Genomic DNA, 14,078 nt, shown 5'->3' with positions numbered 1-14,078 from the left:
TAGGCTGTGACGGGTGCTGGGCACACTCTCTGCTTTCTTTCTGTTGTGAGGATTTTTCCTAAGACCAAACCAAGGGCAACCCCAGCCAGCAGGCCTTGCCTCTCTTCTGGCATCAGCCCTTCAGGGGTTTGTGAACAGTGACCCTCCTGGCCTGGCAGGGCTCACGGCCATCAAGGGGAGACCCTTGTCCACATACACACATAGAGCCAGGGTGCTGCTGAGAGCTGGGCCTCCCAGGGAGTGCTGGGTGCAGGGTCGGGAAGGGCGGCCTTTCCGTCTGGAGCTCAGGGATGGCCTTGGGACAGTGGCCCCCGAGAGGAGGAGCCTGCAGGCGACACATGGATCAGGGGGACATCAGGAGCCTGGAGCAGCCAGGGCGAAGGCCCTGGGGCAGAGGGAGATGAGCTGCAAGTCGCCCGTCATGGCTGGAGCTCTGAGCTTGTGAGTGGAGGGCTCAAGAGCCTGGGGTTGTGATCGGGGCTTGAGCTTTATCCTGAGGATGCAGAGACCCCTGGGGGCTCAGGAGCTGCTGGATCTCACAGTCCCCCTTTGCCTTAGGGATCTGCCCTGCCCACGACTGGTTGCAGTGAACACTTCCGGCCTTTTGAGTGTGCTGGGGGCTCTGCCTGGGGGCCAGCAGGGAGACTGGCTGGCGAGGGGGAAGATGCTGGGCTGTTTCTCCTCACTGTCCCTCTGCTGGCACCACTGGGGGCTCCTCCAGCTCCAGTGCCTGCCACCCACCCACCCCGCAAGGCCTGATTCTCACAGGCATCCCCCCAAGGGTGTGGCCTGCACCCTGGCTCTGGAAGCTCCAGCTCCTCTCATTCCCCCTGCTCAGCGTGGTGGCCCCTTCCTGTGGTCGCTGATCTCTGGGCAGACTCCAGGTCCCTGGCTGGCGTCTCGGCTCTTTTATCCCATGCATTCACATCCCGGTGTTACGGCCCCTCTGAGGGCCCTGGAGTGTTCTCTGCATTCAAACGGAAGCCCATCTGATAACCACCCTTTTCTTAAGTGGGATTGAGCTGGGTTCGTGCCTCTTGTAGCTGACAGCACCTTGACCTTCTGCCTCTCAGGGGGCTTATGGAGAGGTGGGGAGAGGGCAGCCACCTGGAGAGAGGATTTAGGAGGAAAACGCTGCTGTTTAAAGAAGGTGTCACAGTTAGGACATCAAATCTGGGGATTTGGCTGAGGGCTGTGCAGGGGCGGCAAGTGTTCCCTGATGTGTCCACTGTCGCATAAGAAGCCACCCCAACACAGGAGTGGCGGGGTGTCAGCAAGAAGACATCTGGCGGGCCCATGCCGAGGAGCGTGGTTAGGGAGAGGGCCGGGGCAGAGAGAGGTTGGAGGCATTCTCATTCATTCATTCGACCATGTTTATGACTCTCATTGTGCAGGCTAGAACCTGTGCGATCAGAGACAACCTCTGCGCTCCTTCGGCTGCTGGATGGTGGTAAGAAACATACAGACCCAAGGTGTGATTCTGAGTGTTCAAGGGTCGAGGGAGAGCAGCAGGGTCTGAGACAGGAGCACTAGAGGGAGTCATCCGGGAGGGCTGCCTGGAAGAGGAGACAAGGACATGCAGTGACTTCAAAGTGGTTAAAGGGCCAGCAACCCTATGAGGAGAGCAGGGGAAAGCATTCTGGGCTGGGGAGCAGCGTGTGGGGAGACTCTGAGATGCGAGATCCTGGTAAGATCTGGGGGGAACTGCTGCTCGAAGATCACTGGGCACATTTGGAAATGTTTCCAGGAGTACGCTTGTGTGCGTAGGGGTCTGCACAGGGAATTGAGGTTAAAAGCAAGCAGGCTGTTTCTCTGGGAGACACAGTCTGGGCCTCCACCTGAGGTGACCAAAGCTTGCCGTTCCCCTGTGGAAGGGGGGCTGTAACCCCAGGAGACAGGGTGATGCTCTGGCAGGGGTTCTGGTTGGGCCTTCCCTGTGGCCCCCGGGCTGGAGGCAGAGAGGACTGCTGCGGGGCTGGAGCCAGACGGGGGCCGTCCAGGCCCTGCCCCCACCCTTGCCTGCACTCCCACTGCAGAAGGTGACTCAGGCTGTGGGCATGCTCCGTGAGCACCCTTGGGTGAGGGCCAGGAGGAGCATGGATGGGCCCCGCTCCGAGGGCTGGTGGGAGCAGGCCCTGACACCCAGCCAGACTTCATTTCCCCACACGGCCGGGAGTGCCCGAGGTCTGCAGGTGTATGTTGGACCTTCCATGGCACCCCAGGACCCTGCCGTGATGCCTTTCTCAGACTGGACTGTGGAGCGTGTCTTGTTTCTGCCATCAGGTTGGGGCTGTCCTGAAGGCGTGGCCCTGTCTGCCTGTCAGATTACAGGCGTCCGGAGGCAGGGCCATGCCTCCACTCTAAATTTTTCACTACGTGGGGGCTGGGACTGCGTCATCTCTATCCAACCAGAGATGGGACACGAGATGCTGATTCTAGAACAAGCATCCCGTCTGCCTTCCCTACCTCCTTTTTTTTTTTTTTTTTAACTTTCCATTTTCCATGAGCAAATCCGCCTCCTGCTGCTGGTCTCTTGGTTTGATTAGAGCAGTCACTTCTAAGCTTGAAAATACCCAAGTTGAGGGAAGAAGAAAAAGTCAGAAAAAAAAAAAGAAAAGAAATAAGGGATGAAAACTCCATCCCACAGTTGTCCTGACGGAAGATTTTCTTATCTCCCGGCTACAGTCTGTGGGTCTCTGTGCTTAATAACCCAGCAGATCTTGTCCTGCACAAGAGAACATGACAGGCTTTCAGGCTGAAAGCCCTGCGCAGCAGGACTTTTCTCCTGCGAGGCCTCCCCCGTCTTCCCAGGCTTCATCCTTGGAGCCAAGGAGGCAGGCCCGACCTGGGAGGGGGGACGGAGGGACCTTGTTTACTGATGGCCACTGTGTGCCCAGCTTTGCTTCGGGCCCCAAACATGCATGGTCCAGATTGGCCTCCCCCCTGCTCTGTGTGGTGGGCCTAACAGACCCATTTTACAGATGGGGAAACTGAAACCCAGGCAAGAGGTGGGGGTATCCCAAGTGAGGCCCAAGGTCCCTGGAGGATGGGAACCCAGAGCAGCGAGCCTATACCAGGCCCTCACTTTTCTCCAGACTCAGTTTCCCCGTGTGTGTGATAACCAGGTAGGCTCCGATGGTCTCCAAGATTCAGAGGGCCCCAGTGTGAGTGCACAGAGAAGGAAGCCAGGGCGCCAGTTGGAGCGTTTTGAGGAAGTGCTGTGGACGGTGTTGCTTTGGATGGAGGGCGGGCGGGGGTGCCTGCTGGGCCACCCTGCAGAACATGCCTCCACACAAGCTCGATGAGCACTTTCTCACTCGTCTCCCACCTGGTGAGCTGCTGCGTCTTGCTGAGCCTCACCTTCCTCATCTGTAAAGTGGGGCCTGTGACCCCAGGGGATGGACCTTCGTGTGACTTCTGCAGGGTTAATAGAGGCTGGGTGCCCAGCACTCGGAGACTGGAGGGCCATCCTTCACTCCGCTCCTGGGAGTAGAGTCAATTAAAAGTGAAATCCCCTGTGAGCGCAACTTGCTCTCACTCCAGGAGATTGCTTTCAGTGTGGAAGCTCATGAAGTGGTCCTCCTCATGGTTCTCCACTGGCTAGGCCATTATCTGAGCTGGAGGGTCTGGACTGGAAGTGGAGTGCGGGTGGCTCGAGAAGGGCTGGGGGCGCCTCGCAGGAGCGGACCCCAGATTGAAAGACTCCTGTGAGGATGGTCCGGAAGGTGCGAGATTTAGCACAAAGGTGAGAGTGATGGAGAGAGATTTAGCTGGAGACTGAGAGCTATTGAGAGGGTGGAGGGGTGCTGCTCTACCTCTGGGGCAGTGGGCCCCACAGGCAAGAGCCTGTACAACCTGACCGTGTGGGCTCCATGCAATGCAGGGTAGGAACCCCGGGGAAGGAAGCTGGGCCTCTACAGGGCCAGGGCATCGTGTTCTGGGGGCGGACGGGGTCAGCACCAAGGACAGTGGCCAGGCTGCCACACCTGGAAGACCTCTGCCTGCTCCCGGCACCAGCAGTCACCAGTACAACCAGAGATGACTTCCTGGTGGTGCACTAGGCACCGCCCAGCTCCCAGATGCCTCTCAGGCCAGCAGGAGGACAGATGGACAGTGTAACGTGGAGTGATGAGGGGCTGGGGAGAGGCAGGGGCCCACGGGGGACCCACAGAGGGGCTGGGCTCAGAGAGCGGGGGGCTCTCTCACAGGGGCAAGCTCCCAGCAGCTGGGGTGTCTCCTCTGGGCCCTCTTCCTCCTCCATAGCAGACAGAGGGCCACCTGCCGGGTGGACTTGAGAGGTGATTCCTGCTCTGGGTGGACCATGGGGCCAGAAGTCCAGCAGAGTCACTTCAACCCTATCCAGCTGTACTTTTGCCTGGTGTGAGAGGTTGGGGTTGGGGGTGGGGACAGGGCTGTAGCCCATGCCTGGGAAGAACAGGGAAGTCTTGCTCACAATCTGCTCTTCACGGACCAGGCATGGGAGGGCTGGGACTCTGGGAAGGTGTTGGACGCATTTCACACCACGTCGCTCTTCAAAGCCTCTCCTCTTTTTAATTGTTATAAATCGTGTTATAATAACTGGTCATGACGGAAGAGTGTCCCGCCCAGACTAAGGTAATGAACTCCACCCCCACCATCACCCCAGGGGATCATCCTGAGTTCCCTGGGCTGGCCCTGCCACCCACTCACTGCTCAACTGCTTTGAGGCAAACCCCAGGCTTCCTCTCGTTTTATCTCCACCTCTCTCAATATGTGCCTGTAAAACCTAAGATTCTTTTAAAAAACAGTCATGATGTCACTATCACCCCTAAAATAGCAGCGATTTCTTAGTATCAAATATCCAAGTGTTCGCATTTCCTCATTGTCTCACATTTTTTAAAACAGCGTATTGGATTCCAGATCCAAATAAGGTTTAAGCATCAAAATTTCTGGCAGTAAGTTATTTCTGAATCTATAGATTTCCTTTCCTCTCTTTTTTGTCTCTCCTACCATGAAGCTGCTGAAGAAACTTGTCTGTCTGTCTGTCTGCGGCTTGTCTGCCTCCTGGGTTTTGCAGGTCTTATTCCTCGGTTGTGGCTCTGGGAAGGAGGCTGGCTCTGGAGCTGGTCGGATCTGGGTCTGGGTCTAGGTTGCAGGTGTCGGACGTTGTCGACGTTGTCGGACGTGCTGTTTTCTGCGGTGCTGGTGGCCGGATTGGTGCCCACACCCGTTAACTCATGGAGGTGACCAGGTGGTGACTCGGTTGCTCTGCACACACACAAAATGCTGCCGAAAGTCAAGGGTGAAAGCCTAGCCCCCTCCTCCTCCGACTCCTGGCGCTTACCTGCTTCTCAGAGGGGGCCAGCATCCTGTGCAGTCCTTCCAGATCTTTCTCTCCAAAGAAGCACCCACCATGCCATGTGGACATCCAACTCTGCTCTTTTCTTTACAAAACAAATTGGCTCACATTCGACACATTGATCTGTAGCCGCATTCGCTTAGAGTCATAAATTACGAACATTTCCATGTCAGCACCCAGAAAGCTACTCATTTTTATCCATAAACATTTCAGAGTACTCTTAGAACAGCCCAACCAAAATACCATTCTCCCACCCAAAGGAAAGTCGGATATTTCCTCAATTTTATCTAATGTCCACTCAGAACTCAAGTTTCCTCTGATTAAATCATACACGTTTTGTTACATGGGTTTTACTAAAGTTATTTTCAAAGGAAGATCCACATATGCAGTGGAGAGATCGCTCAGACTGCTTATAGATGGTCCTGCCCCACCTGTCTCTCTTTCTCTTTTTTCTCTGTAGTTTATCTGCCGAGGACCCTGGGTCTTCCTTCTGTGGAGCCTCCCAGCCTGGACACCCTGGTGTCACTGCTCCTGTTCCTCTGAGCTGACCTGTGTCTCTTGTGAACTGGCATCAGCGTAGGGTGTCTGTCCATCCAAAGCTGCATGGCGCTTGTCCATCTCCATGATGCCTTGGCCGGTGACAGCCGCCTCCTACATCCATCAGTTCACGGGGGAATCTCAGAATGGTGGTGACAGAGACCCATCACTCCCCTGCCTCTCTTGGCTGGAATACATCCCCTGAGGAGGCGCATCTGCTCCCTAGCTGCTGGTTACTGGGGCGGGCACTTAGAGAGGATGGACGGTCAGGGGACAAGCTTGGTTCTCTCCCTTTATTTACTAGTTTTCAAAACAATGAGCTTTGGCGATTGTGAGGTTCCCCCCAGTCATTTTGAACTCATGATTTGGACCTGATGTGTTTCAATCTGTTGCCGCTATAATCTGCATTGATCCTTAAACTGTCCCATCTTCAGCTTGTGGAGACCTTTTTGTCTTGACTCCCGAGTCCTTCCACATGACCCAGGGCTTCTCTGACCGCATCTCACTCTCCTGCCTATGGTCTCCCAGCCCCTGGGGCTGACCACGTCTCCAAGGCGTTCCAGGTCCTTTGAATGACAGATTACATCAAGAGGCTGCTTTCTGGCACTTTGATCCCTGGTTTGGTCCTTGTTTCCGAGCTTTTCATTTGGCTATGAAGTTTTATTCTGTAAGATAAAAAAAAAGCCAAATTTAGGCTTACAGAATTTTATTTAATTTCTCGACTTTGTCTCTCCTTTTCCTCACATTGACAGACTTGGTTCCTAGTGACATTAAAATAATTATGTATTCATTTCATCTTTATACAAATATAGTTTCAGAATATCACTGCCAATATTATTATTAACAATTCAATTACTGAGAATCATTACAGACTTTTCTTTTTGAAATTCTTTCTGTCCTCATGGTATAACCCCTGGGAATAAATGGTGAAACGACTGTTCAAACTCACTTCAGATGATTCCTTTCTGTGTTGTTATGCTACCATTCCGATACCCTGCTAGATTCTTTGGTTTTGTTTTGCTTTTAGCTTTTAGAGATTGTTTTTTGAAAATTCAGCCTTGTGTAATTACACAGAACGTTGGCACGTTCAGGAGATTCTCGCTTCCTCCCCCGGCTCCCGGCTCCTCCATCCTGTCTGTTTCCTTCTCGGGGTACAGACTTTTCCCTCCTCAAGTGTTTGCTTTGAACTTCCATCATTTCTTAAATATGTGCATATCATGGACAGATCCCTATCCTTGCGTTCTTCTCTGCACATGCTCCTCACCCCGTTTCTCTAACAATGTATCTCTGTGGTCACCAAGAGTGGGTGTGGTCCCATCGCTCCGTCCCCAGTGCCTGGTGGGGTTTGAGGCATCCTGGGTGGGGCTACGTATCTGTCCGAGGATGGATGGAGGTTACCGTGGAACCGCAGCCAAGCCTGGGAAGGGAGCCTCGGAGCCTCTGAGAGAAGGCAAAGGGGGGCGCCAGGGACTAGAGGGCTTGGGGGAGGGGGAAGGTTGAGCAGGGTCTCCACTCAGGGCAGAGCTTGGGAATCTGTGCAGAGTGCAGCTCCTCAGTTGCTTCCTGGCAAGGGCAGGGAGGCAGAGCACGGCAGTTGGGATACAGGACGTGTGTGCCACTCGGAACCCAGGCTCTGCCGATGACTTGGTCACCCTTGTGGGTGGAGGTGGCAGAGGGCCCCCCTTCGTCTGTGCTCCAACAGCCTGCTGCCCCACCCCTAAAATATATCTTGGCGTGCCGTCGGTAGGGGAGGCCTCTACTCTCTGCTCAAATGGCGCACCCCAAATTTCCAGTCCCCTCCACCGCCCAGCACCTGGCATGGCTGAGCAGAGAAAAGAATGCTTCTTGGAAACCCAGACCTGGGTTCAGATGGTTTCTGCCATGGTGTCCATCTGGCTAATGGGCTCGGTAGGTGTCGAGCTCCGTAGAGAGTTGGTGTGGGGATGCAGGGGCCACGAGTGGGGAGCTCTTTCCCTTCACGTGGGCAGGGGGGACCACACCCCTGTACCAGCAGCACCGCCGCCCAGACTGTCTGCACCAAGTCCCGAAAGGTGGGGTCAGTTGCATTTGGCCGAGGGGTGCTCGGGGCCCGGGAGTGAGATGCGATGGCTGGGTGTGTGGCCCCAGGGAGGGGAGGAGTGTGGGGTTAGGGGTGGTGAGCATTCCCACGTGGGAGTCTGTTGTGTCGGTTTGCCAGAGCTGCCTCACACCAGGCGGCCTAAACCACAGGCACTCATTCTCTCCTGGTTGGGCTGCGAGTCTGAAGCCAAGGGGTGGGAAGGGCCACACTCCCTCCCGAGGCCCCCGAGGAGGCTCCTTCCTGCCTCCATCTCCTTTCTCCACTCCGCTCGGACATGTGTGGCCTCTTGCATGCAGCCCTCCTGGCCTATGTTCCTTCTCACCCAAGCCACAAGTTCCCATCATAGTAATAGTAGCTTGATCCTGACAGCGGATCAAGTTGGCCAACCTGGCCCCCATCTGCCTTTTCAGACTCACCCACATCAGCCTTCCTCTCTTACTATCCAGAACCCAGTGTTTATCCATGGTTCCAGGAGATACCAGGCCACTCCTGTTTCTTTGCAAGGGCAACACCCTCCGGAGCCTCACCTGTCCACTCCTACACATCCTGCAAAGCCCTACTCAATCAACACTACCTCGTCATGCTTCCCTTGACCTCTGCCTGCCTCAGCAAGATGAATCACACTCCCCTGAGCACAGGCTCGGACTCGGCTGGCAGCCTACATCTCTTAGGAGCTGTGTGGTCATGGGAAACTCTTTGAGCCCCAGTGCCCTCATCGGTAGAATGGGGATGATTGTATGACACTGCCCACGTGAGCTGTTGTGGATGTAACGGGATTGCATGGTGCTGGGAGTGGTGAGCACTCAAGGGGGTTGGTTATAGTGACAGCAACATGGCTCAGAGTCCTGGGCACCCTCGGGTACCCTGGGGACGCTGCTGCTCCCGGTTTCTTGCTGTGTCCACAGGTGCTGGTGACTTCAGGGTAGCCAAGTCCAGGTCTTCAGGCTCTAGCTTGCTTCACTGTCTCTGAGTCACTCACCTGAGGGCCTGCAAGTCATGGCAGACAGGGTTGGGGGGCACCAGGGAATCTGGAAGTCTGCTGTGCTGTCTGCTGACACCTGTCCTCTCCAGCCAGCGTGGGGGCCTGGGAGGTTTAAGCCACTTAGCAGGACGGAGGCGCCTGGGGAGGCCCTGGCTTCTCAGCTGGCAGGCGACACGAGCCTTTGGGAGCCCCGGGGGACTTGCCTTCCACACCTGCAGCTCCATGCGCTCGTGTGTACAAACACCCTATTTACGTCTGATTACAAACCATTAGTGCAATTAGGTTAGCCCCTCTCCCATGTGCTGGGCCTGGAGCCAGCTGTGCTGGGGGCCAGGATAGAATAGCAAACAGCTTCCCGCAGAGGCGGTGCCTGCTCGGCCGGCTCTCGGGGCTCCGGAAACCCTGCTCTCTTGGGCCGGGGAGCCGGGGCTGCAGTGTCCCTGGGTCAGGGGCTGCTTTGCACCTCCTGGAGCTGGGATGGGGGGAGGGCCAGGCGGGCTCAGGCCAGGTCACCTGAGGGGCGCGGTCCTTCCCCGGGAGCACTGTCCCTCTCAGGGCCCTCATCTTCGCTCTGCTGCTGTCTGGTGCCAGGTGACCCTTAGTCGTGGGGGCCTCCCCGTGCTCTGTAGAGTGTTTAGCAGCACCCGCTAGATGCCAGCAGCACCTCCTGAGCCAGGTCTATGTTCCAACACTGTCCCCCACATATGTCAAGTGTCCCCGTGGCCTGGACCTTGCTTTGGCATTTGGCCGCATCGTCCTGCCACTACGCTGCTCTGCTGGCGGTGTTGCCTCGTCAGCGCTGAGGCCACCCCTCCGCCTGCTCCCGCCCCGGCGCTCTTTCCTCCCGGCGGCAGCAGCCTTTGAAGCCCAGACACTCCGTCACCTCTGGCCCTGCGCCCCCTAGGGGTGCCCGAGTCAGAGAGATACCACACGCTGCTCCCCTGACCCTCCACGTTGAGCACAGCCCCAGCCCGCTGGACTTAAAAGGGCCATCTGAGCCGCGCACTTGACCAGGAGAAAGAGGAGAGGCCACGGGCTGTTTGTTCTGGGAGTTGGGAGTGAGCGCGCGGTTCTTCAGAGCCTGGCTGGAGGCGTCCTCCTCCCTCCTGCCTGCCCGCTGAGTCCTCGGCTGCTCCTCCCCACGTGCACCCAGCCCCAGCTTCCCACTCAGGACTCTTGTGAGCATGAGCCCCAAACTTCCACTCCCCTGAATTAGGGCCTTGCCTTTTGGGTGCAGGGGTCTCACAGCTGCTGTCACCTGGGATGTATCCAGGACGCGGCTGCTCACATGCAGACCCGAACTTCACCACAGCTCGGGATTGCTTGAAGCTACGCCAGGACTTACTGCCCAGCTCCCCTGCCTGCACCTGGCAACGTGACTTCGCTGCGTCTCCCCCGAGAGTGTGTCTGCTCCTACGATGACCAGTCCTCGTGGTTGGCCTGGGCTGGGACTCTGGGGACATGGGACCTTCGGTGCCGTAGTTGGGAAAATTCCAGGAGAAATGCGGAGAGCCAGTCACCCATTTGTTTCCCATCCCTTGATCGGGCTTGACCTCGTGACTCATTTTGGCCGATGGGATGTGGCCAGTGGGATGATGGCATAACAGATTCCCCCCAGATACCCCATGCCCCAGGATCTGCGACATTCGCCAACTTCCTTGGTGTAAATTCTCCTACCATGGTTGATTTCAAGCTGCCAGCGTGACGTCACTGAACATGGAGTAAAGAAGAGAGGAGCACGGCCTCTCTCCGGCTCATCCCAAGGGTGTGGTAGAGCCCAGTGTGTGTTACACGGCCCTGAGGGTCCACGAGCTCTGCTCTCCTCCTAGGACTGCCCTGTGCACAACCCTGGCTGGCCTGAGGATGGTGAGACCACATAGTGGGCAGGTGGTCCCAGCCACGATCCTTCCAGACCAGCCCATAGCCAGCTTACTCCCAAGCACAGGAGAGGACTCAACCAAGGCCCATAGAGCCGCCCACCTGACTCAAAGCTCACCTCACATGTATGGGTGAACCTCCTGGGGTCAGAAGAACTGAATGTCAGTCTACGGACTCACAAGCTTGTTGTGAAATTCTGTTGTTTTAAGCAACTGCCTTGCTTTAATGGTATTGTTTAAGCAATTCTTCATTTTTGGAGAGGTTTCTTACAAAGCAGCAGCTGGCTGATACGCAGCTGTTCATATTGAGGTGTGTGTACTGTTGGTATATTGCTTGTGTTGAGTCTAATTGTTATTTTAAATCACTTAGAAAAATTTACACTCTGATTCTGCAAGCAATGGGAGTCATCACTTACACCAGAAGCAGAGTGGCAGGGTTCCCTCTTACATTAGCAAAGCCAGCGTTCATCCTTGAATAAATGACCTCAGTTCCATATTTTCATACAGAGCAACACATGTGCGCTTTACGGCCCGGAGAGAGGAGACTGCTCTGTTTTGTACGAAGATGTACGTCTTGCACCGGCCAAGTAGTGCGGCTGAAGGCAGGAGAGACCACCAAACCCCTCCGAAGAGATGATGGTGATTGCTGGGATAGATTGGCATGACTGGGCCATGCAGGACTGTCGAGGGCCACCGTGTTGTAACTGGCAGTTTTTTCTTAATGTCACACAAAAACCATGGTGTCTTAGAACCCATGATATCTTCAACTTGACAAAATAAAGCATCATTTTTTATCACCCCCACTAGACCACCAGGCCCTCTATAGGCACTCGGTTTAGTGCTCTGCTTTGGCCATGTTGACATTTTCATTTTTAAGCGTATTTTCATTTTCCACTAGGCCCTGCAAGTTATAAAGCTGGTCCCATTAATCAGGTTTCTCTGGAGGCTTGTAGCAGGATGATGGTTAGACCCGGGCTCTGGGTCCAGACCTGCCCCCGGCCCTGTGAACCCGAGCTTGTTGCTCAGGACTAATTACACGCCTGTCTCCAGGGTTGGCCGGCTCCGGGGGCCTGCTGACTGTGGCCGTGTCCCTCTGGCCATGACCTCCCTCCTAGCAGCGCTGAGAGAGCCTGTTGGCGACACACTTTGTGAACAGCCCAGCACCAGGCTGACTCCTGTGTGGTCATTACCATCCCTGTGCATGGTATCCTGAGCCGCAGCTGTGGACGCATGTGTCCTGGGCCCAGAGAAGAGGCTGAACTTGACCCACGGGTCTGGCCACCGGCCGCTTGCTTCCCCCTCAGGCCCCGGGTTGACCCAGAGCCTGCCGAGCCTGCCAACCTGCCCAGGACCCCTGGGGTTTTACCATCCCCGACCCCAACGTCCAGGCGCCGCCTCACTGGGGAGCAGAGGCAAAGGGCTGACCTTGAGTCGGGCTGCAAGGTGAAGAGCGCTGACAGACGTTTATTTCTAAAATAGAACTATCTGGACAACCGCTTATTAACTGGGGGGAAGGGAGTGCTACTTCAGGCCTGACATTATAAAGGCATTTTCCTTTAAGAGCTTTTCCTGAACTTTTCACACCAGCTTGGCTGTCGGGAGCAGGGCAGAGAGAGCAGCCCCTCATCCCAGGTCCCGGAAGGGCTACGGCCAGATGAGCCATGAGCTGCCGTGACGGACACGACGTCCTCCAGAGGGCTCCGGAGCCCCGTCACGTGGCTGCAGCATCCCGCACTGTGGCTGACAGGTAGGGGACTGTGTCTGGCCATCCACGGCCCCTTCCACTGCCCCGGGCAGGTTCTTCACATTCCTCAGATGGCCAGGCCTTAGAATGTGTGTTCACATCTGGGGCCAGGGCTCAGCCGGTGATCAGAGCCAAGCCTTAGTCTCTGACCGCCATCAGGGCTCAGCAGGACCTGTGAGGGTGGGAGGGCTGGGCCAGGCGTCGTCTGAGGCTGGGGACCGGAGTGGGCATCCACCTTGGGGTCCCTCCCTCTGGCCTCCCTGAAGCTGGCTCGTCCTCAGCTCCCTGCAGCACAGGTGGCTCTGGGAGAGGAGAGGCCTGCGAGGTTCCTGAGCATCAGCTGAGCGAACCAGTGTGTCTGCAGAGAGACTTTCTCTCGGCCGCTTCCCTCCCCTCCGGCTGCTCAGCTCATGGTCTTGGGATGGAGCTGGGCAGCTTGGGGGAGGGCCACAGGGCCGCCCGTAAGTGGGATCCAGAGCAACAATGCCCTCCCTGAATCGAGGAAGCTCACAGGTCTCAGCTGGCCTTGGCTCTGGGCTCTAGATCTGCCTCGGGGGCAGCTGGGAGCTTAGCAAGATACCTTAGCAAGTTCCTTCAGGAGATTCTGTTTGCACATTCTCCCCCCACCTCTTCAGATATTTGCTGTGAAGCTCACATTATGCCTCTTTATTAAAACTGTTAATCAAAGGAAAATGCAAAAGCTGGGAGAAATGGAAGTGAAGCTCGTGGAGGGTGGGACTGTCCTGGAGTTGGGTCAGAATGCCTCCTCCTGGCTAAACCCAGGCAGAATTGGAAGGGCCTCCTTGTGTACAGGCAGCTTTCTGCCTCAGTTTCCCTAGGGTGCTTAGTCTCCAGAAGGCCCAGGACCTGAGAACAGTACTCTTCCCTTACCTGCGTTTCACTTTCTATTTCAATTACCTGTGGTCAACTGCAGGCTAAAATAGGAAAGTTCGAGAAACAAACAACTCGTAAATTTTACACTGTGTGCTGTTCTCAGGAGCGTGATGAAATCTCACGCTGTCTCTCTCCACCTGGCCTGGGTCGTGAGTCATCCCTTTGCCAGCGTATCCACACCGTACATACGACCCGCCCATTCATATAGGAAGAAAGAAAGTACACATATATAGGGTTCCGACCTGTCCAGGGTTTCAGGCATTCATTTCAGGGGGTCTTAAGATGTGTCCTCCTTGGATGAATGGGGAAATGACTGATGTCCTGATGTTTCAGTGAGATGATGGGCACAAAGGTGTCCTGAAGACTGTGAAGAGCTGCCCAGGGACCAGCTTACCTCTGAGAGGGCAACAGGAGGAGGTAAGTCTTCATTGAGCACTTTAGAGGTTTGTCAATTTTATTGATCGTTTCAAGGAACTAGCTTTTCGTTGCATTGATTTTCTGTTGTTTTCCTGCATTCGGTTTTGTTGACTCCTGCTTTTATTTTTATTATGTCCTTCCTTCTGCTTGCTTTCACTTTATTCACTCTCCTTTTTCTGGGTTCTCAAGGTGGAAGCCTTGAGACTTTT

The sequence above is a fragment of the Ovis canadensis genome, chromosome 9 (genome assembly GCF_042477335.2).
Source record: "Ovis canadensis isolate MfBH-ARS-UI-01 breed Bighorn chromosome 9, ARS-UI_OviCan_v2, whole genome shotgun sequence".
Classification (NCBI taxonomy): Eukaryota; Metazoa; Chordata; class Mammalia; order Artiodactyla; family Bovidae; genus Ovis; species Ovis canadensis.
This window is presented reverse-complemented; position numbering follows the sequence as displayed.